General features: G+C 34.4%; 1 pseudogene; it reads right to left on the bottom strand.

Moving 5' to 3' along the window:
- Positions 1-1,157: 1,157 nt before the first annotated feature.
- LOC137640893 (uncharacterized) lies at positions 1,158-12,980 on the bottom strand (annotated as a pseudogene).
- Positions 12,981-14,829: the final 1,849 nt, after the last annotated feature.

Raw genomic sequence — 14,829 nt, 5'->3', positions numbered from 1 at the left:
CTTTTATATCTGCAACGTAGAACGTATTTTACCCTATTAATCGTAATAACCAAGTTATCAACGTCATTATCATCTGCACCGATAGAGAAGACCACGCTGATAATCCCTGCAAAGTTTCACCCAGTTTATCAGAAGATGCATACATTTTCTCTCTATTCAGATCATTAATATCACTTATCACATGACTCCATATTTTGATATGTAAAACAAGTGGAATTGAATAATATTAACTGGCAAATGAGATGTGAAACGCTCGAAGGGTAAATCTCTTTTCCCAAACACGCATTGATAATGGCAGACTTAAAATATAAACAAAGAAACAGGCGCTGCTATTCGTCAAATCACACGTAACGCCCTGACCTAGTCAACAGCAGAGTTCTCTGATAGGCTGATTGATGAACCCTTAAGGGGATTGTCTGCCATTTAATCTAAAATCGGCAAATATCATTGGATTTTCATAATTTTACCAAAAGTTATTTGTATTATTATTCTGGTAATCCTATATAAATTTCATTGAAATCAGACCAAAAATAATTGTTTTATGAATACAAATTGAAAAAAAATATAAATTCACTTTTTTCTATTTTTCTCGAAAAATAAGGCATTGAAATGATTATTTTTAATACCCATTGCTCTTTTGATTGTGAAAATATTGGTCTGATGATTTTTTCTTATTCGATCTATTTCATTTGGTTGGTATTTAAATTTTTTTCTTTTTTTAAACTCTGAAAAATTCTAAAAATTTCCAATAACCTTAAAAATATAATTCGTCTGATCAGATTTCTTAATTTTTATTCCTCTTTCGAACAACGTCTTTGGGTTCGAAATATCTTTGTAAATAATGGAGAAAAGTTGTTTTGAACGTCAATAACTATAAAGCTGAGATATTCCCCTTCAAATTTTTGCAAAAAAAAAAAAAAAAAAAAAAAATAATAATAATAATAATATCATCATTAAACACAATTTTTATCGTTTATGATAATTAGAAAATATTCTAAAAATGTTTTAAAATAACTAAACTTACGTTAAAGCTTTATCTGGTAATTATCGTAAGCATGGCCCCTCCCTCCTCCCCCCAACATCCCATGAGAGTGCTACTCACTGAAGGTGAGGGTATCAGGAGGTGCCACACCCCTCCTTCTTTCCTGGTTCTGCTTTTAGAAGGTACCACTTTCGTAGTCTTTAATTTCTTCATTGTTTTTTTTTTTCTTCTATTTCTTGGCAACTGCATCGTCAGCCTGTCTTTATAAGGAGATGAAAAGGATTCATGAATATCAGTACTCGTGCGAAAACATGCTGTGAGAGGGTTGCTTCTTTCATATCCAAAACTGTATTCTACAGTGGTTGTTTTGTCAACAAATATGACACAATATAACCCAATAAACTTTATTTTTGATCATTGCTTCCAAGCTCGACTATATATTGACTCATTTGGGTTCTGTGTCCACCCTGGTAAGCATCTTTGTAGTAGATCAGGAGAGGACATGTCAGCGAATATATGACGAATGTGGGCATGTAAGTCCAAAGGTATTTTCGACAGACCATGTTTTCTTTTTTCATGGGATCGTGTATTTTCTTCACAAGCTATGGCTTTATTAAAAGAGCACCAGGACTTTGCACCAACCGGAAAAAAGTTATGTCTAGGATTTTCGTCAGTTGAAATTAAATGAAAATACATAGCCCAAATTGCTTTTCTCATGCTTTTAACAGTTGTATTTGTGTTACTTTGTAATGCTTTTCCATAACGACACCGAATATATTCAATAAGCTTTTGCGTTAGCATGTTTTTTCCTGAAATAAAAATCTCTTTTTTTAAGTTTCCCCATCTTTGTTTAAGTTATTTCACTCACGTCTTTTTTCCATTTTCATCAATCGATATCCCATCCTTTCCTCAGCATGGTTTATGTAGTCTTCCTTTACCACTTTCATATTTCTATAAGGACTATTTTTATTATTCATAGCACAAATAGCATTAAAAGCACTTGAGTCCCCGCCACCTACTAACGTTACATAACGAAAACCAATTGCCTCGGACCGAGACCACATCCTTATTGCCTCTTCTGCTTCCATACTTCCAGATTTTCGTTCAAAGTTCTTTGTACATTTATGACGTTTTCAGTATATCTAGAACATTTATAACAATAATTACTCAGCACTTCAAAATCAATCACTGTCCCCGTGAATACTTCTATTACAAACTTAACACATATATGTGATTGATGGCCACGAGTGAGACATGTGCGATTGAATGAAACTCCAATGTTTATTATCCCATTTTCATCAGGTTAAATTCCAAGTTTATTTATATAAAAATCAGATACAAATTTATGGGCCTTTCTTTGATGCTTCTTCACATGCATTTTCATCTTTTTTATATAAAAATTCACTGTGTCTTGAATATGATCCAGCAGTCAGAACTATGCCACCAACAAGACCTGACATTTTCCTTAGGCCTGCACGTCCAATTCCATTATTCAGTCAATGAAAAACCTCTTGCTAGTTATTCTGTGAAAACTTTTGATTAGATTTCCCGTTCTCATATGCCTTTGGAGGAGCGTTGCACAGAATACTGTTACAATCATTGCAGACCACGTCAAATGTAGTATCCTATCTGATGTTTGCAGGAATAATTTTTATGTTACTTTTACATTTTCTTTTCGGGCACTTCGCAACACTTGCTATAGCTTCCAACTGTGATATTTTTATAAAACTAACGGCATCATAATCTTTAAACTTCTCTTCCTCATTTTCGTCAACGATCAACATCAGCTTTGTTCGTACTCGTGCTGGTGGAATACGGGGTTCCTCAGTAAAGGAAGTTGTTGTTGTTGTTATTTGCTGTGAAGATGACGATGCCACAGGTTCAATAGTCGATGATAAAGTTGGAGCTGTTAAATCTCCATCCTCCTCTATCACAATATCATCGTCATACACTGCCTGTGATGATTGTTTATTTGCCACTGTATGTGTAGGTACAGTCACTCATATAAGTTGATGGATGTCCGGGTGTTAGAGAGATTTCCATTTCACCTACTTCTGGACGACAGGTGTATGGGAGCGCCAAACCGGTCAAATATTCAACTACCTATTGGTACTAACAGACACCTGTCTTCCAGAAAGGAGTGAAATGGAAATCTCTCTAAAAAAACCCGGACATCCATCAACTTATATGAGTGACTGTACTCCCACTGGTTGTTCCAACAAGTGGTTGACTCTGCATTCAAGGACTGTATCTTGAATGTTACCATGCTTATTTAACCATCAAAATTTCTTACAAGGGCTAACTTTTCCCTATCCTTATATATGGTTCTTGTTTTGCTTTTAGGCATGATAAATACCACTGCAGTTCACTCGTAAGATAAGTAAGAAGAAAATAAGTGACCACACCAAGAGCACAAGGCACAACTCTTCCCTTCACTATGGGTTTGTAGTAGACACTGAGACAATGAGTAATTGTTGAGCTGTGTGGGGCAACTAATGAAAAGAGCTGACAAACGCACGATTAATAGTAAAATATCTCTCGATATTCTATAGAAATAATACACTCGTCATAGGTTACAGTGAGTTCAAGAACATGGTGGCATGTTATTACGATAGCCAGTAAAGTGCCATATACCTCTAGCACAAAAAAAAAAAAAAAAAAAAACAATAACTCTCTTATTTATGGGAGAATTAGTACGATACTTTCTCACGTGATTCTTCAGTTGTGATGCAGTTCACTGCCAAAAAATAAAGATTTTTGATATCCCAGAGGATATCCATGAAAATTAACGGAGGACGATCCCCTTAAGAAATTCAAACTGGTACGCGGTCTTGTTTTCTTTAGCATGAAGTGTTTCCTCAACAACCGAATCTCACCATTTATAATGCTTCTTTAACTCGGTATGACTCTTTTATAATTTTAAGTGTTATTCTTGACAGGAAATTCACTTTTGAGAAACAGATTATGTTTGAGTCTTCTTCAATTACACAAAAAATTGGCTTATTGAGAAAGTCTTTAAAGATTTTCGGTGATCCATCTATTTTGAATGAGTGTTTTAATTCTTTCATGCTACCTTATTTCGAGTATCGTTCTCCCGTCTGGTCTTCAGCTGATTATTCACTTCTTAATTTGTTGGACAGGAACTTGTGGTCTATTAAATTTATCATTCCTGATTTAGATATGAATTTCTAGCTGTTATTCGAATAGTTTGTAATGAATGTTTTATTTTCATATGTATATGCATATATATTTCTTTTTAAACCATCCTTTACATTCAGATCATCCCGGACAGTTTCATCCTGTTTGTAATAATAGGCATGCAATTAATTCTAATGGTCAGGCCTTCTCCATCATGAGAACAAATTTGGTGTTTGAGTCTGGTCCCAATATGAGAATATTAAGTTAGTCTCTTGGCAAAATGTCCAATTTGCCAGGGACTCTTATCGCTGAAAATTGCGGCTTTAAATTCAGTAATTACTGTGATGTCGAAAGATTACGTTTTGTTTATGAATGATTTTCCCCATTGAATAGTAATATATTGATTAATAGATTATCCCTTCCACTTATAATTCACTTCAGGATATGTGACCTTCTACTGTCTAGAAAGTGGAGATGAAAAAAAAATCGCAGGATAATTTAGTCTCTAGGTTTTATCGTTTTTTTCAACATGGACGTTTTTCTTTACATATACATATATCTGAAGGTTTTACTGTATTATATGATTCTGGAAATCTGATTAAAAGTATTTTTCTGGTTATATATATATATATGTATATATATATATATATATATATATATATATATATATATATATATATATATATATATATATATATATATATATATATATGAATCCTTTTTATCAGAAGAAACATACCGTTCCTTGTACAGCACTGGTTCATCCTTCAGCGTTTTATATGGTTTACCCAAGGTTCACAAAGCTGACATACCTTTGCGTCCCATTCTGGCTGCTTATAACTCCGCTAATTTTAGTATAGCTAAATTTTTAGTCCCTTTACTCAGTGATCTCACTTCCAATGCTTACACCTTGCAAAACTCATCTCAGTTTGTACCTCATATTCTCCAGCAAGATCCCAATAGTTTTATGGTCAGTTATGATGTTACCTCTTTATTTACTAATATTCCACTATCAGAAACAATAGACATTATTTTAACTAGACTATTTCCCAACCCGACTTCCTCATTTCATGGTTTTAACGTTAACTCTTTTAGAAAATTACTTGAACTTGCCGTAACAGAAACTTTCTTTATTTTCAATAACACAGTCTACAAACAGGTCGATGGTATGGCAATGGGTTCTCCCTTGGGCCCTACCTTTGCAAATATATTTATGTGCCACCTAGAAAAGTTGTTCATTGATCAGTGCCCTGTGTCCTTTAAACCCCTATTTTATAGACGTTATGTTGATGATACATTTGTTCTTTTTAAAGATAGACATCATGCCACTTTGTTTTTAGAGTACATAAACTCATTTCATTCAAATATTAAGTTCACGTTGGAATCCGAACATAATGATCAACTTTCCTTTTTAGATATTAAGATTTCACGTTGTAATGGTGCATTTAGTACTGGCATTTTTAGAAAACAAACTTTTACTGGACTTGGGTTAAACTTTTGTAGTCACTGTCCGATTTCATTTAAAGTAAACTCATGTAAAACATTAATTTTTAGAGCTTTTAATCTTTCTTCAGATTGGGGTAGATTCCACGAGGAAATTAAATTTTTAAAATCATATTTGGTAAATTTTTACAGTAGTTCCAACTCCATTTTTGTAGAGTAATTATATATTTTCGTGTGTGTTTTAATGTGTTGTGAATGGTTACGATAGTAATAGTTCGGGGAAATAAGTTGTTTTTCAGTTAGTAGCTTATACCCCCCTACTACATCCAACAAGGGGACCCTTTGGGAACACGGGGTTTTGGGTGGGGTAAATCACCATGGATACAAAACAGCATATGAATTAATGAATTAGGAGCACCTACAGATCAAACAAACCTAACCTAACCTAACCTAACCTAACCTAGGACACAGAGCCCTGACGGGGGTGCTCTGTGCCCCTGTACCTCCCCGGATAGTGTTTAAATGACCTAACCAGATCAAACCAACCTAACCTAACCTAACTTGGGAAGTATATTATGTTACAATACTATTTGAAATACAATTAAGAATTTACCTTAATTGGATGGACACAAACGTTTTGATGGTTTATATCCAGAACAAGAAGGTTGTGGCTCATCTACAGTGTCGTCGTCGTCGTCATCAGAAAAGGATTCCCTAGGTGGTGATGGTGGGTGAGTGTCACTTAAAGGTGGATACAGTTTAGCAGCTTCAAGTAAAAATTGGTGCAAAACTGAATCCTGGTAATGCTTAATAAATAAATACCTAGCAAGGTATTGTTTCAAATAGTCTTTTTTAATACCAGGCCTTTTAATCCACTCCTTAATATCACGCCACAAGCGTTCAATATTTTGAGTGTGAATATTAGGATTGTTGAGATCAACAAAATTTTCTGAGTGGTTTACTTGAAAATGAGTGTATCCACTCTCACTGATTTTATTATAACCTCGCCACGAATCACTGTAAATAATAGAGCCTGGTTTAATATAGCGATTAATTAATGGAATTAAAGTTTCACTTTTCCGATTGTCAGCACCAGGATCAATTAATGCCTCAACAAAGAATTTTTTTGATGTTCTCTCTATACCACCAAACAACCAACACTGGGTAAGAGGGCGACCTTTATGGTATTTACTATGAGTAATTAGTGTTTCATCAATTTCCACTTCAACATCAACACCACCAATGGGCTCCTGATTATTGTACCAAAACTGACTCACCTCACTACAAAAACTTCTCCAATCAACACTGGTCTTTGATGAAATATTTAAATACTAAATAATTGGGCGATGTTTCCAAAATTCACTCAAAATTGGCAAAGAAAAATCATCAACTTCCATACTGGCAATTTAACTTTATCTAAAAATGTGCCTTTCCGATCACTTACAGTAAAATTACAATATTTTCTCTTTTTGTGTCTTTTGTCTAAAACATAACCCGTACAGCGCCTAACGTTTTTATCGTTTCTGAATTGACAGGGTTTTCCACAATTTAAACACTGTACTGCTGCAGGTAGCACTCCATGTTCTCTTAAAAATTCAATGCACCGTGTTTCATTTTCATAAAAATCATGAATTAATCGAAAATAATCAAAATTGCAAGACAAACACAGAGACATAGCTTAAATCTATGAGAGACTTCAACCAAATGACAAGCAAATATGGCTGACAGCTGTCAGATTTTCACCAGGTCACGTGACTCCTAGACATACGAAGTAACTACCCACAATGCAATTTTAAGAGGGAAAAATTCGCATCAGAACCACAATGCAGTTCCAAACAAAAACAAATTCGCATCACAGCACAAACTGCAAACTGTGTCTGTGATAAAGTAAACAAAACACTTCGAAATTTTTCGAGGATAGGAATTCTATAACCATTCATATCTCGCATATGGTGAATTTCCCCCAAAAGTGTTCTGAGACAAAGTTTAACAATTTCTTATGCAAAATGCATCTATAATACTATAATTATTATAGAAAGAGTTGGAACTATAGTAAAATAATACCTCATATTTTATTAGGAACTGTTATCCATGTGACGTGTTTGATAACTTTACAAAACAGTTTTTAGATAACTTTTTTATTCCGAAAGCCACCGTACTAAACGTACCAAAGAAGCAAATGTATGTGTCTCTGCCATTTATATATAACTATAAAAATGTTAAATGTAAACTTGATGAAGCTCTTTCTAATTTGTATCCTTATGTTAATTTTACGTTTGTATTAAAAAATCCACTATCCATAGGCAGCATGTTCACATTTAAAGACACTCTACCAGATTTGATGCGGTCCTCAATTGTTTACTTATACAATTGTCCTAAATGTAATTTAGGAACCTATATTGGTTGTTCCAACCGTCTCTTGAGGATCCGCATTGACTCTCATAGAGGAGTCAGTCACCGTACAGGTTGTATTTTAAATAAAAAAGAATTTTCTTCCATACGTAATCACGCTCAACAATGCAAGCAATTAATTAACTATTCTAATTTCAAAATACTAGCCCAATCACCCAATAGCTATTCTCTACCTACCCTAGAATCACTTTTCATTAAACAGCTATCCCCTACTCTCAATCACTCAACAACCTCTGTTCCTTTACATATTGCCTAACAACTTAACCACTTAATCTTCAAACCATTACTTACACGCTCTAACGTCTAAACCTCCCCGTCCTTCCATGTCTCAGTCTTGGATATTCTTCCATACTATATAGGTGTGTTTCTTTCTTATCCAGAGTTTATTTTATTTTGTCTGTTTTTTTTTTCTTTTATTCCAGGTTATTTCTGAGTATTATTGTTTTGATTCCCTTATTTATGATGTTTTGTGAATTTTTCTTTAAAGTTTTCTGTGTATTTGTTCTGATTTTGATATTGCTCTTTTCCTATAGTATTCATTTAATGTTTTAATGTTCTAATTTTTAATTTGATTTATATGGTTTAATTTATTTTTTAGTATATTTCCTCCACTTAATTTTTTAAGTATTTCGATTTATTTGTTATAATTCTTGCCTTTTTAACAGAATTTCATTGACTAACGTAATGTCTATTGATATGTGTTTTACATTCCTTTTTTTGCTCCGATGATGGGAAATGTTGTTCCCGAAAGCTTAGACAATAAACTGTCCAAATGCTGAAGTATCTGCTTTCTTTCGCCTTTCTGCTATATATATATATATATATATATATATATATATATATATATATATATATATATATATATATATATATATATGTGTGTGTGTGTGTGTGTGTGTGTATACACGCACACACACACATATATATATATATATTTATATATATATATATATATATATATATATATATATATATATATATATATATGTGTGTGTGTGTGTGTGTCTGAAGTGCATCAAATATTTCAAAAATTTTACTATTTTTTTCAGGAAAAGGAGGGAATTGAACAAAAACTAGAAGAATGACAAAAGTATTTAAACGATTATTCATAATAAGTTTGCTTGCATTTAATCCTTTGAAAATAATTTTATTAAACCACATATATATTGTGCTCATGAAATTCTAATACTATTTGGTAAGATCTAACTGAATATACATAACATAAGTAATCTAAGCATTTTACCCTTCATATCTTAGGATGTTGACCTTTGGCCTTCATTGTTGATAAGCACTTTTTATGCAAACAGTCTTGACTCCAAAACCTTAATGGAAATCAGCGGTCTATTGTCAAACCCATCTAGATTTATGAAGAAAAGTCTTTGACTGGTCGCCATGAGAAGTTTTAACAGGTTGCTCCAAAAACACTTAGACTGGGCCCAAAGTTCAACCTACATGCCATGCTCTGCTCTTGAAATCGGAGGGAGGTTACCTTATTTTGTCTCATATATATATATATATATATATATATATATATATATATATATATATATATATATATATATATATATATATATATATATATATTTACAATAAAAAATAAAAAATAAATAATTTAAAATTTTTCATTAATTATCAACAAATACATCATGCTGACACACTAAAATCATTTACAGATGCAGTTTTGGATACTCGTTCACTCTTCATCACTGCTGTTGTCTGTGATAAATTTCATAGGGTTGTCAAAAGTTGCCTGTCCCCTATGTTTGCAAAAGTTACAGAAAGCCAGTAAATACTTATGTTATGCAGGAAAAAAAAGAGCTTTTTACAGCCTGATTTGCACTGGCAATTAACCAGGTCGATAACTTTTTCTTGACCAGCTAGTTGACCTGGAAGTATGCGAAATGATTGCAGTTGTGACGCTTTCCTCTGCCACCCTGATTCCAGCAGGTTGAACTTTTGTGGGGTACTGGCACACCTGCATATTTCCACAGAGTGGTTTCATAGTGAACTTGGGAACAGTGGAGCTTGAAGAAAAATATTGTGAGAGGTAGACTTTTCAACTTAGGTGACATGTACCTTTTGCTGCTTGTCTTCTTTGTAAAGATGCTGCATTTCACCTCACTCAGTGTACCAAATATTTCTTTTCCATACAGGACTGAAACATATTCCAAGGATAAATTGATGATTTAATTGTGTGACCTTGAGATATAGCAAAGCTTCATTTCATCAGTAAATGCTACCAACTTCTTAAGAGCTGCGGCTTTGCCTATCCGGACAAAGACAAAACAGTATGACATCCAATTAATGCATATTGAATAAGAAGGTTGGGTATAATTGAAGCATGATTTTCAACAACTTTAATAATGCTGAAAAATGTTCGGTCTCTGGTGTAAAATTCCATGTATAATTGGAGCGTTGGGATTTCATTCATGTGAGTGATGGCTGAGAAGTAGAAGTATGTCAGTGTCATCAGAAACTACTTTGATTGGAGTGTGCCCTGCTGCAGCTTTACTGATTATATGAAATATCATAATGATGTCTGCTTCCTCATGTGGGATGGCAGTTTCTTGTCTTCCAACTCTAATATGTATAGGATATGGATCAGGTCCGACAACAAGTTTCATGCTGGGAGGAACGTCCACACTGCACAAATTGGTGACAGTCAACTGTATGATTTGTTCTTTGTTTACAGTGACATTGACCACCGTTTCTCGCTTTAGGAGTGGTGACTCTTTTGAGAGTTTGTACACACCACTAAGTCCCTTTGACCTTGCTGTAGACCAAGGGGATTTGGTACTTAAGGAATTTAACCGATTCAATACAACAGCAAGCATATCTGTTTAAACAGATGATTTATGAGACTGGTAACAGCAACATACCTTTGCTGGGTGTGTAGGGGAATGAAAAGTCCATAGAATGGAAGAGTCCACAGAATGGCACAGCCATCCAGGAAAACTACCACCAGACTTAAGTATTCGTTTTTAGGCTCGCCTTTCAGATTGTTCTTCAGAACAGATTTTACAGTTAATCGCATCTCTCATTCTCGTCATAGAGATATGTTGGATGAGGATACATTTTCCTTTGATGAAGCCATTATTCCAATGATGCAAGTATATATGAATAATGTCTCAGATATGTGGGGTTCTTTTCCAACGCATGTTCTTAACTTGGTTACAGCTGCCATAGGTTTGACTTTGGGTTGTTTCTTATTCTGAAAACACCCTGGCCATTCACTTTCATACTGCACCTGTGCAGTGGCCCCCAACATAATTGTATCATGGGCATTTAAGTCAGAATGATCAATGATCCGTCCATAAAGTGTATCAATGATGCTAATGGTAGGATGAGATTCATCATCAAAGATGTCTATGCAGGTTGATAACAATTATTATATATTTTTTTTTTCATTAGCATCTGCTTCGATGTGAGTGTGGGTTTCTTCCTTGTGAGTGCACACTATCTGCTGTACGTGTCCATCTTTCATTTCTTCTAAATTTACCTTGATCCGCCTTGATCTGCTAATGAATGCTCAGAGAGGGTGCCTATACAGACAGAGTAGACTCATTCATTATAGATCCAATAATAACAGAAGGTCCATTACCATACCTCATATATGTTGTGTGAATGAAGAGCTCAGACCATACCCCATTCCACAGGTCATCTTGGTGATTTATCACATGCTGATCTTTCATGAACTTCTGCAGGACAGGTGTAGGTAGGCTTTGGATGGAGCGGAAGTAGTAAAAGCCATAAGGAGCATGGTAGAAGTGTCCAGAAGAAAATAATTACGGTAATATCTTCTCTGCTACAAACATATGAAGAGGCCAGTATCCTTCTTTTTCTCTTTGGATAAATATAATCATAATAAAAACGGGTTTGCAAGAACCCTACACAGAGTTTAGTTGTCTTACTTTTCTCACTTTTTGCTTCCATTATTTGGGTGATATAAACCATGTATATAAATTATCATGAAGCTCAGAATTTTATAGCAGTGAACGAAGTAGTTCTTTGAGATCAATTAGAAGAGCTCTGATATTTTGAGTAATTTTTTGGCCAAACAAAAGTTTAGGTACCCTTTGGTAGTTGACCTAAGAATTTCCTCAAGACCACATCCTGACATTTAAAACCCAATGAAACTCATTAGCAAATGCAGTCATCCAAGTTACGGTATGAAATACGTGAAAAGCTCCTGGTCAGTCCAGCTGACATGTACTGTTATCTGATACAGCGGCTGATCATTAAAAAAGATTTTCCACTATTGACCAGTGAGAGTTGTGAAGAACTGAGCTCGAACCATTGCTGTTTTGATTGTGTCAGGTTCTGCTTGGGTCTTGTCAAGGAATGGTATGTACTCTACACCAGTTCTTGGCTCTGGCTGTCGTCCACTTTCTTGTGCTTGCTTGGTATTACATCCACATTATTATGGACATTCAGCTATGTTTACAGTATCAGTGTAAAAAAAAAAAAAAAAAAAAAAAAAACACTTGAAATCTTTAACAAATAACTTGTTCAGAGACACCTGTTAGGTCGTAATAAATGAAAGCATGGGCACAGCCTGTTTGCCGCATATTGCTTGCATATTAGGTTTTTGCTGCAAGGAAAGCATTTCACAGGGATATCTTCCAGTTTGAGGGTCTTTGCCTTGTATCTTCAAGCTTGAGACACTTTATTGTTGGGGTTTCGATTATGAATGTATGATGATCACTGGCCAACTGTGAGTTGATTTCTGGCCATTTTTGGAAATTATCTCTAAATCATAATTGTTAGCCACAAGTTGCATTAGTCCATCTTTGCTGTCAAACTGCGAAATTCCACGAGGATTTCTGGTAACTGAAACTGCCGCAAAAATTCGGGAACGTCGTAATTCCTGATAAGATGTTATCGTTATCCCTAATTCATAAAGCTTGTCATTAATACCTTTTTGGTGACTAAGCCAGTCACACAACATAAGTTTGAGGAATGTTGTTTAACCAGTTGAGGCATTGTTTACCATATAATCAACCATTACGACATCCTCGGTGGAATAAAGTTTAGAAGATACGACTGCGTTCACCTTCAAGGAAAAATGTATATAAAAAGTTTATACATTGTCTAGTTGTTACTTTGAATGCTTTTCAATGCTCATATTTTTAAGTGCCATCAAATTAGAGAATTCTAATAATTGTCGTATTACTAACCTAATGTTTGCTCAAGTGTCAATCTCGTGGTGTAGGTCAGAGGGTTCTTGTGAGTGACTTTCTGATTAGATTCTCTAGCTCACATCATTTACCAATAGCATTTTGTTAGACAGGTGACTCCTAAAGGCAATGAAGGATGCAACCGTTGAAGATGACAGGATAATTAGTTAGGATGAAAGCTTCTGCTACAGACAGTCTATGAAGGAATCCCTCAGAAAGTCACATGCTTTGAAGTTCAAAGTTCTTATGTAACTTGATGCTGTTCCACATATGCAAAAAAAAATATTGTATCTTCTTCACAAGTGCATCTAAAGCCTGATGCAAATATATGTCCGTTTCAACACTGAATGAAGCATTGCTGAAGATCTTTGATATACAATTCTTGTGATAATGCTCTTCTGCTGCACGTAGATTACTAACTGAAGAATTGATGCCATGCCCCACGTCTCCTCTTCATTTAGCTCTTATAAGGATGGCCTCCTTGAATGTATGATGACCTCTCCTATCTGCTGATCTGCAAAGGTAAGCCTCCCTCCATCTTCAAGAATTTCTACTTGGGCCCTGAATGTCTTACATTTCTCCACAAGAATAAAGAATGTTCACGGGATGAGAATACATTGCTCTCTCTCAAGTGTTTCGCATATGATTAAAATTCAGAATCATTAGGTATTTTCTTTTTTATTGTCCGAGCAATATAGATTTTTGAGCAATATGTGCTTAGATAGTATATAGGGTACATGAAAGTACTGGATGCATCCTCAAGTCTGTTAGACAAGCCATCAACTCGCTCATGACTTGCACTTCTCAAACTTGACTCTAGAGGAGATTATATGAGGTCAGGCTCGCTTGAACAACATATAAGGCACTCCATGCTTCAGCTGAAATGACAATAATGTACATAAATATTACTTTTAACTCAGTATGTTACTTAAACTTCATATTGTAAGAACTTAAATGATTGGAAAAACTTCTCAATTACTCACAGCAAACCTATTTGTTTTGATTTTAGCTCCAGCCATTTTGGGAAATATATATCTGAAATGCTGAAGTAACAAATGATAAAAAAAAAGAACAAGGACTTCCAATGTTCAAACAAACTCCTTTACGCAAAAAAAAAAAAAAAAATATACATGGGTAAAGTTAATTTATAAAAGTTATTTTTATTTAGGTTACATTTAACATCATACATCAACATTTCTGGCCTTTTTATAGTAACCATATAGATTTAATGTACAACAACGGCTCAGATTAGAAAAAAAACCTCAGAAGTGGAATGATTAGCTTTAAAATACCATGAAACGACAAATTACATGTGAATAGAGTCACTTTATCTCAAACTAAGATTTTTCAGTAAGGCCAATGGCAGCCATTTGAGATTTTTGCAATTTACATATAACGCTCAAGATTTGATTTGGATTCGGCGGTTCAATTTGCCGTAGAACCAGCTTTAAGAGTTTAAATACATAACAAAACAAAGTAATCGCAATTTATCATTAGTCCCTTCCCGGACTACAAATACTCTCTATTTCAAGGCTCACGATACCCTTGATACAAGTAATGAACTAGGATTCTGATTAATTTGAAACCAAAACCATCAGAGTTTGAAACACCGACCTGATTAAGAAAATTGGATTCGACCATCCACTTTGCATTATTGTGTTACTTTATATCGAGAAA

This window comes from Palaemon carinicauda, chromosome 5, assembly GCF_036898095.1.
Source record: "Palaemon carinicauda isolate YSFRI2023 chromosome 5, ASM3689809v2, whole genome shotgun sequence".
NCBI lineage: Eukaryota > Metazoa > Arthropoda > Malacostraca > Decapoda > Palaemonidae > Palaemon > Palaemon carinicauda.
This window is presented reverse-complemented; position numbering and strand designations above follow the sequence as displayed.